This window comes from Typha angustifolia, chromosome 1, assembly GCF_048772165.1.
Source record: "Typha angustifolia cultivar Huaian chromosome 1, ASM4877216v1, whole genome shotgun sequence".
NCBI classification, from domain to species: domain Eukaryota; kingdom Viridiplantae; phylum Streptophyta; class Magnoliopsida; order Poales; family Typhaceae; genus Typha; species Typha angustifolia.
The window spans coordinates 11034963-11046015 of NC_133239.1; positions in this window are offsets into that span (position 1 = coordinate 11034963).

The following is an 11053-nucleotide window of genomic DNA, read 5'->3' on the forward strand; positions in this document are numbered from 1 at the left end:
GAATATAATTTACTCTTTGTTCTTGATTCAAACTTGGATTCTAATTCCTCATTTACAAGAAAGGTTTGTGGGCTAAAGCTTCATAGAGTGGGCTTTGGGCTTTCCCCATGTATATTATTTCTATCAATGAATTGACCCAATACAATAATCTTCAAGAAGTTCTTTTGTTGTTAAAAAAAAAAAAAAGACTTGAAGAAATGCTAAGAAACTTTCACCAAATACAATTGCAAGGGATTTACCATGAAGCATTCATCAAAATATCTTGAGGTTTAGCTTCTACATCATAAGTATGGCTATGATTACTTGTTATGATATGCATTGCATTGGACTCCAAGAACATAGAAAAAGATACAAGGGAGAGGTCTAAATCAATTAATATGGAACATTACAGCACAATAGGCATGATGTTGACACAAGGATGTTATATGGCATCAAATGTGGTTGATGTCTTCTTGTCCACTTGTAACCCTATTTATCCATGAAGAAGAAGAAAAAAAAGAACCTAATCCTTCATCACATCCACCAATTTTTGCAATCTCTTCTCCCTTTCACATTTGTTCATTCTTACAAATTAATTGTATCTTTATAAGGAGTGTCAAACTTGTTTCATATGCTTAATTTGAATCATCTGTTCGGTAATGAGAGTAAAGTTTCGTACATCATTATGTTCCTCAGATTATTTGTCGGCATCTTTTTATGCTTCGAGTATTCAAATATGGATACTTTTCGTAGTAGAGTAGGTGAGTAGTACATATCAATATAGTCCATATTATGCAACTAGATCAATAGTTAAAGATGACATTCGATTTCCATTTATGTAGAACTATGATCTCATCGCCATTTCCCACATTATAGTGAACAAAAATGTTTAAAAACTAACCTAATTGTTCGAATCTTTGTTGCAAAGTCTATAAATTATACAATTGAACTATAATGTCTTACTTAAATTTTCACTCTATCCTCTGAAAGTATCCATATAAAACTGTGTCAAATCCTCTCCGCAGCATATCCTAGAATTAGATCTTCATTATATTTAAAATCTCATTTTTGTTATATTTGTAACACAATTCTTTTTTCAGACATTTTGGTAAGAAATCACATCTTGAGTTCATAAATTTTTTTTTTCTCAATATGTACTTCTTTTAGTATACTCTCAATATATATATATATATATATATATGTACGAAGAATAAGAATCAATTTGCAAATAGATCAAAAGGAGGTCTTTTAAACATTAAGCCTAAAATAAAAAGTGGTGGTATGCAAAAGTAGAGAAAAACAATTGATCAAATTTGACTGCATGCAACATATTTCAGCATCCAACGCTGTAGTGGTTCTGCTGCAAAATTATTGGCATTGGTTTTCATTTTAATTAGACTTCTTTTTAATTATACTATTAATCTCAGTCAAAATTCTGCAATTAAGTATGTTTGGATGAGAGTAGTACTAGGATGAATGTCCCCGGAGAAGTAACTCATGTTGCACCCCTCCCAGCCTTTCTACTTCATTTTTTAATTAATTTGTTAAATGCATTTGAATGTTCCTTCCATGTCAACTGCCAAGAAGTTGTGAGTTGTCATAGATAATTATAAAGTTAATATTTGCTGGAAAGCATCATGGATACTTTGGTGGTTTTAGTTTAATCTAAGCCCACCAAGCCAATGGATAAGGGCACAAAATTATAGGTAGTGATCTTTCTAAAGATTTTGTTCTCAAATTGAAATGATGAGCCAACCAGTCAATAGTCAATGAGAGATTCTATTGGTGATTGATGTCAATGAGGGAATTATTTACAAGGCTGAAAGGGTCATGAGACAAGTACAATAGTGATCCAATCAATAGTATTAATGGAGTTCTTGACTATTTTAATTCTGTTTGTATTCTTTTTACCAATTTAATTTATTTTAAATTTAAAATTATTTAAAAAAATTTCATTCTTTCCATATAAATTATTTTTTCAGTCCAATAATTTCTATATAAACTAATGATGGGGAAAGTAATTTATATTAAAAAATTCCCCTTCGATTTAGCAACTTTTTAAGTAATTTTGAGATGTTTATATTCGACGATGTATATTATTAAAATGACCGATTATCATATATAAGTTTAGAATATTACAAAATGGATATAAACTTAAGGATATATAATTATAGTGGACTTTATTAATGAAGCTCCCAATTGTTACAAATTACTTTTGAGATTATTCCTACAAAGTCCACTATTCAAATATCATAAATGCTACTAAAAAGGTTATTTTATTCTTGTATAAATTATTTAAAAAATAGTTTGAACAATATCTAAAGTAACTCAATATTACAGTGCTCAATGATAAATATTTTACACTCTAAATGGTCACTAATTGTTTATATATATTTGTTAACTTTAACAATCATATACTACAAATATATTTTTATAAATATATCATCAAAAACTTAGCAGAAGCATCCAAATCTGACAGGATAGTCAGTAGCCATCATGGGGTTGGTACAAGTAAATTATCAACCTGGTCCATAAGACAATTAGTGGCTCATAATTATTCATTTGTCCAACTCTATTCATATCAAACACTATACACTGCTACAGATGTCCAAGGATCAAGATTCTATGTAGTTATTATGGTTCATAAGGATGATTGATATCAGCTTAGATTGTGACATAATATGAGGTGACAAAAAGAAAGCATATGTTTAGTTTTATTTTCTATTTTATTATGTATGTTGATGAATACCTTGGAGCTCGTTAACTGCTCTAAAAGCTTAAACAAATAAAAAATAATATTTTTTATATTTTATATTTTGAAATCGGCTAAAGTTTGAAAAGATACGATACAAAATGACGAACAATTTTAAAAGCTTCGATCGTTAGAGAATAGTATTTTTTTATTATAAATTTAATCTCGCTTAATAGTGATTTATGATTTGACTGAGATGTCATAATTTTTTATGGAAAATAAAGTGGTTGCCATCAACCAAATACCTAAAAATTTGGATCAAAAGTGGTAGGGTTTGGTCAAAAGATGGGCATTGAGTTATGTGGACAGGTTGGGAATAAGAGTTTACATACCAATGAGTTCTTCTTGCTTTGGGTCAAAATCATATCTTTATCTTCTAGTTTTTTTCTTAGTCATATCTTTTAAAAGTCAATAGAGTTTGTTAGTTTCTAATAAATTAACAGGGATCATGGGACCAAAAAAAAATTAGGTTATCGGTGATTTTTATTAATAGATGAGGTTAAATTTATGGTCAAAACCACTCTATCCTCCTGTGCTTCAAAAAGTTTTAAACCAGGCACTATAAGTTACGACTAAACTATAACCTTCAGTTTTTCCGTCAAAGTTAATGGAGCATGCCTAAATAACCAAAATGACCCCGTCATATTTATCAGGCAAAAAAATGAGTTTTTTATTTGATTTTTCTTTAACCTTATATTTTTTTTGTTCTTAGATGTAATATAACTATTAAACTTTATAAAAAAAATATGTTTATTAAAAATTACTATATAGTTAGTACAATCTAGAAAGTAGGAGAAGAAAATACGTGAATATTCTTTGAAGAGAAATAAATGCATATATAAGAGTAGAAGGGTATTTTTGTCCATAAAAAAATATATGAGTAGAAGGGAGAGAATTCACTTTAGTTCGTATGTATAAGAACTGGCTTAAGACTTTTAAAATACAAAGGATAAAATAATTTTGAAAATATATTTAACCCTTAAATTTATATCTATATTCAACTAATCTATATGGATAACAAATATGGGTTGGAAGAGTAATATTTGAATCACTATCTATATATCTATAGCTTAAAATATTACAAAAATAATGATATAAAATATTATTATCTATTAGAATGGATTTTTAAATTGAGTCATCTAACTTACAATAATTAGCAAAGTATTCAACTAATCTATATGGATAACAAATATGGGTTGGAAGAGTAATATTTGAATCACTATCTATATATCTATAGCTTAAAATATTACAAAAATAATGATATAAAATATTATTATCTATTAGAATGGATTTTTAAATTGAGTCATCTAACTTACAATAATTAGCAAAGTATTAGAAAATAGAGAAAATTATGAATAACATCCTACATTATAACTACATTACAATGATAAATAGATGTAATTTAATCAAACTATCAGGTTAAATTAATTACAGAATTAAATTAAGCCTCCAAAACAACTTGGAGATAACTTGCAGCTGGAAGTATCAAAACACTAATTTCTAACAAAATGGGTTCAAATCAAGCTTATAGAAAATTAAAATCATTGAATCCCATAGGATCAACAAATTCAAAACATTGTTATTTAATCTCAAGTGTCACATCAAAGAAGTGAGATAATGTAGAAAATATTATTTTATGAATAAATATTCTATTTTTTAATCCATATCATCAAGTAGTTGTTAAATTAAACTTTTACTCAATGTGTTTTATTTATAATATAGTTTACTGTTAATTTCTTTCTAGAAAATAATAAAATTGGGCTCAACTTGTATCATAATTTATTTGATCCATTACAACCAGAATTTGTTGGTAAATTATTTATTTTCATACTAAACAAAGGATATTAATTAGAGTATTATAGATCATAAATTAAAGGCCAAGAATATAATACAGCTATCAACTCATCATCAAAAGATAATGTGGTAATTAATTACCAAATAAGTACATAGACATATGTGTGAGTATAAAAAATAATAGTAGATCACTGACTCCTACAATGAGATGGGTATTGGAATATTGGTGATATTTCTATTCACAAACTATATATAGTCATCATATAGCTTACATTCTAATGATGCAGGTAATGGAATCATATTAAGGTAACCATTTGAGTATTATATCTAGGACAATGTGGGCTAGTAGCTATGGCAGATAAGGGAACATAGCAAGGGCATTTTAGTAATTTGGAGTGCATGATTAATCTAATACTAATCCTAACCCTAAGCTTAATCAATATCTAATTCACAAAATTAACAAGGGTTTTCGAGCATTTGTGGAAAAATCATACGATTTACACCCGCATGGTTATGCTAATATTTCATATGTCTCTCTAAACTTTTCTTTGTATCATTATTCAGTGGATTTATGAGTTTTAATTTATTCTTAATTATTAATATATGTTTTTTTTTCTCATAAGCCAACTAACTATTAATTAGCACTTAATCAAGATTATCCACCACGTGGCGTTGCATTTATAATTATTATTAATAAAACCAGCTCACATAAATAAACAAATAAATTATTAGAAAAATATTCTACTTTGCTAGTCAATAGATCAAATATTAGAGTATTAGCTTGTAATTAATATGCAACTTGGGATTGCAATGTTTGTTATTCATCAATAAATAATAATTTCAGCCCTAAAGAATGGATATTATATGTCAATGTCTAAATAGTTAGATTTCCAGTACAAGAAAAGTTTAGGTGATATCTTATTTTTTTCATAATTTTAATGGAAAAAATAATAAATTCTCTCTCTATTTTTTTGTTTGTTTTGGTATAGTTAAATTTGCATAACAACATCGAGAGAATATCAACATTTTGGGAAAAATATTTAGAAAACTCTCGAATAAGTTTATAAATTATTTTACCAAAAAATAGGTCAATTAATGATTACGAGTGCAAAATAAGAAATGTGGGTTAGACCAAAATATAAATATTAGTCGGTCGGTAGCGAAAAATATGAAGTGACATTTTTAACCTAACATATTAATTCGCGGGTTAACAATAGAGGGGCACTTTAGCTATTATATATATATATATATTATATTTATTTATTTGCGAAAGAAGTTAGCACCAATGATCCAGATATAATCAATGATTAGTTGATGAGAAAGTAACATTAAATTAGGGTTATTGTGATCCACCATCCATATACCTCTCCTGTACCAATATTGGTATCACACTCATTAGGTAGTGGTAAGTAGGATAAGGATAGATGCATACCCCTACCTAAATTGGGCCACCTCTCCACTATCAAGCCATATCCTAATGCACTAAATTGATTGGTCTTACTATGAATTCACATAAAAGGGACCATTCCATTGAATTGTACATTATTTCTTGTAAATTTACATAATTTTAATGCGATCGTTGAGTTTTATTGTCCTAACATATAACCGTCATAGTTGTCGATAGAATAAAGCTCAGTTAGTTAAAGGGACTCATGTTGTATGAAGGAATCTGAGTTGAAATACAAGCAGCTTTAACTTCTCTGTAAAAAAAATTTGTATAATTTATACTTTTAGACTCATTACTCTAGCAAATAGATGTAAGGGTTCTTTGAGCATGATGGACTTGGTGCTAAATTCTATACATGAAATAATAATTTAGTGTATTATGATGTGGAGACAAATGAAGGTTTCTATAATGCTTGCCTTAGAATTATTCATACAAATTATTGTGTAATCAAACACAATTTTAAAGGTGTCATTGTTAATTATATTTACTCTTTTATCTTTGAATCTCTTCAATTTTCAAGTCCATATCATGCATGTGTAGCACATAGACATTATCTTTTTTAATTAGTGTTTTTATAAAAGCCATAGCTTTTGGTTAGTTTATGTGATGCAAATGAGAAATGAAGAAAAAATTTTTTGTGGGATTGCATGATTAAATATTAAAGTAGACATAATCTAATTTACACATCATTTTAGCAACTAGGGATATCAGTATTTTTTTATTTGATATTTGTATTATTCTTTTATTGTCTTAAAATACTTAGTTTGCTTAACAAATCATATATTATCGTATATACTAGCTAAATTAATGACTATAGGGATACTTTGACTTAGGCCTCCCCCCGCGGCGATGTAGATGAATAAGGAGAAAAGGTCAAAATAACCACCTACTTATCATGGCGGGAAGGAGCTAATAAAATATATTTTTTTATTAAGTCTTTATTTGCCCTTGTGCCCTAATTCCCTTAACTTTCTCTTTCGCAATAGTCTTGAGCGAATAGGAGTCCACAGAGGTCATTGGTATTAAGGTTTCACTGAGCCCCACAATAAAGGGGATCCAAGTGGCGGTGCTCGATGTCGTGAATATAAGCCTCTGAAAAATACAATCATGAGTAGACAACCTGATCCAATCTAGCATATTATTAAGAAGAAGATGAAGCAGCTCGTCAGCGATCTCAAGACTTTTAGGAGATTGCTTGTGGATGGAGAAGGTAACGAAAGAGGTGTTTGAGATATTTTCAACGGTTTAAGGAATCTATATGTACCAAAAAGATATAAGAGATGTATAAAAAGAGAGAACGAGGAGGTCTAACTAGGATTATCCCTTTAACTATATATGTATAATAATCATAATACTTCTATATAAGTTAATTAGTCCATTCATATCTACTCTAGTACGGTCGACCTTTTTATAGTAAACAACTTCAATTAGGTATATTTTAAGTATGTTAATTCTTTTATTTATAAAAATAAATGGAATAACATTTTTTATTTCATCCGTAACTATTAGATTAAATTTAATGGAGACTATTTTTGAGATAATACAAGTAAAAAGTGGAGAGTTATCAGCATAGTAATATAAGAAATGATATTTTGCAAATTACACCTTATATGTTATCTATTTTGTGATTCACACTCTGTTTTCGATGATCTATGTAATATTCGTTTAATACCATGACGTTATTTTGACTAATTGATATGAATCAAATTACTAAAATACCCTCGTCACTATTTTTCCCCTCTTTAGAAAGCATAGGTAATTTAGATATTTAAAAATTATTTTATATATTATAACGGAATATCCCTCGGCTCATTTAAATTAACGGAGGGTGTTAAATGAGAATTATAAAGAAAAAATAGGAGTCAAGTTAAAAAAAACCTTAAAGATGGGTGTAAATAACAAAATAGATAAAATATATATTGTGATTTATAAAATTTAATAAAAAAAAATTACAAGGAAATTACAAAAATTCACATTAATAATAATAATAATAAAACCAGAACTTGGGGAGTCTTCTGTAAATATCCCAAAACAAAGGGCAAAATGGGAGCCGCCACTAGGCGACAAAAGTAAGTCCGACCAACATGTTAGAAATATCGACAGCAACGGCTAACCCCCGCACAGACTTTTTCTGACACCCAAAACCAAACCCCCTCCCCCCCCCCTCCCGCCCCCCCTTCCCATTTGTGGGTCCACCCGCGGCCGTCGGTGGGTCCCGGAGCAAATTACTAGGTGGTGGGGACCACCCATATCCAATACTATTTGTCCAGGTTTTGCCCGGATAATGCTCGCAAGATTCTCGTGATTAACTCATGAGATTTAGGATTAATCTAGGATAAATCACACTTAACCCTATGCCCTGGATCAACTTATAACTGTCACTAAATCGCTAACTAAGATTAAAAAAAATTAATATATTTAAGTAGAAATATAGTCTAGTACGTACATGGATGGATACTTTGGTCATCTTAGTATTTATTTACGGCAGAAATATTGACGCTAATAAAATATTATAATTTCGAATTGAAATTAAGTGTTTAAATTTAAAATATAAAAAAATAATCTTCTTTTTTTTAAATATAAATAGGCATGTATCTTAAATATACTTTACAAATTAGTGTGGTTCTAAACTGTTTAGAATGTCAGGTTAAACTGTTTTAGCTATCGCTAACTAGGTTAGCTCATTAATACACATAATTATAACTTGATAATAATATATGACAATAAATACTGAAAGTTTGAAAGTAAAGAATCTCTTTATTTTTTATATTAATTCTCATATTTTTTTAAAAAAATAGGAATAATTTTATAAATTGGCCACCTCGAATACAAAACACTATATCATAATCGGAGACTAGAAGCTGAACCAATTCAGTAAGGAAATCGCCATCTCAAAAGATCATTCATTTTGACCAACCAATTGGCAATATGATGAATATAAGTATTTTTACAATTTTAATAATTGTAAGTTAGTTTAACAATATCATTAACAAGATTTTTCACTATCCAAAGGGTCATAGTTAGCTTGTCGGAGTACCAAGTCAGCTCCATCCAGCTTAAATGGACTTACAAAAGAGTCTTCCGTGTTAACTTTTTACCACCCAGGTAGTGGTGGTTCTTAATGGATAAAAGCAGGATGAATACTAGGTTTTGTGGATTTGATAGAATAGTTCTTGACATATTCTGCCGTTAAACTTAAAGAGTGGGTCCAAATATTTTTTCAAATCTTTCCTTTTGTTATTATAGCAGACATTGTTCATAAATTTTCATATTTGCCAAAAGATAATAGTAATAAAGGCTTCCGGCCAATATTTTTTTTTTCCAGAAGTCCAGTATCTTTCTTCAGCCAGAGACATCTACCCACAAATTAAAAAAAGAAAAGAGATACTAATAATCGGTTCTGCGAAAAAACCACACAATTATTCTCACAAATTGAAAAAAAAATCCCTAAACCTTTCTACAAAATAAGTTTATTTTTCAAAATTATTAACTAAATATGTGAGTTTTTAAATATCTGAAAAAAATAATAATAGAATAAATATTAGCACTTTTGCGTACATAATTATAACATCATAAAATAAATAATAAAATTAAGCTGTTCACATCTCTGTCAAATCTCCAGGGATCATTTTACCCTTTTAGCCTTCCGTTAGTTAAATTCATTTTTTTAAATTTAAAAGGAATATATCTTTTTAAATTAATTTTTAATTATCTTTTTTTTCTGAAATGGATAGACAGGGCGAGGGGCCCCACGTACCCTCACATGCGGTCTTGATTTCCGTGCCTATTGATCGGGCCCCACCAATCGGACGGTCAGGAACGTACTTGGTCCTCTAGTTTTGTCTCCGTAACGGGACAAGCGACCATATCTGGAAAACGCGGAGCAGCGATTGGACGGTCGCGATTCAATCCCAGCTCCCATCATCGATGTTCACGTGGCTCGAGGCAGCGAGGGAGCAGATTGGAATTTTCTTAAATCTTGCCTCGGAGTACGTGAAAGCGCAAAAAAGAAGGAGGTCCATCGTCATCCCGCCCTCCTCCTTTTCTACCCATTTTATCTTTGAGTGGTCATCATTTGAAATGACGAAAGTACCCTTTTAGAGAAAAGGCGTTGTTTACTCAAAACATAAACTCTTTCATGCCGTTTACACCGAATAGGATAGATAATGTTTACGGGATCAAATGTGGGCATTTTGGTCATTTTGGTTGGTCCCCTCTACAGTGGATGCAATGCTCAATAACTTCCACGCAACCCATCCCGGGATAAGAGGTTTTGAATAAAGATCGTCTGATTCCAATCGTACGGTAATAAAGACAAGTCTCCAACTTTATCCACCCTTTTAGTGATAGGCTTATCCACGCCTTATCTTCGCTGGTTTCGGAGTCCACTCTGCGTGGTACGCAGCGTAAGCGACCTCTCCTCCGCCACAATTCCTTCACCCCACGAATGCCACGCTCACGCCACCTTTTCTTTGATCCCCTACGGCCGAGGTGACCGGAACGTCGCCATCGCGCTACTGTGGCGTGCTCTGATTGGTGCATCGTCGGAAGAACCCCTTGTGCTAGAACAGCGGATTACGTAGATATAGATGTTGCGTATGAAATTGAGAGTCTTCTCGGTAATTTTCTCTTCTGATTAATTTCGGCGATGGAGTACGATGATCTGCCGTGTTCTCCAGCTCGATTCCTCCGATTACTATTATTATTATTATTATTATTATATATTTTTATTTTGTAAATTACCACCTATACTTCTTAAAGGAAAATATTATAAGTGAATACATACAACTGTACGTGATATGGGCGAAGTATTTGTAAATAAGCCTGAATGTAGGTGGTGATGTGAGAAAAAGACATAATTGAAATTGCCATGTGAAGCCAACAGCTACGGGGCTAAAGACAGGCAACAGCTTAGTGGAGCCAATAAGTTGTTGCCACGCCTATGGCTGGAGCCGTTGGTCCGGCCCGTGCGTTGACGGTGGACAGAGCGGTCCCAGCCGTCCTTGAACCGATGGTAACGAGGGCAAATTCGTAATATGGCAACGCAGCGAGGCGACCCAAATCCGAAGGGGACGCCGTTG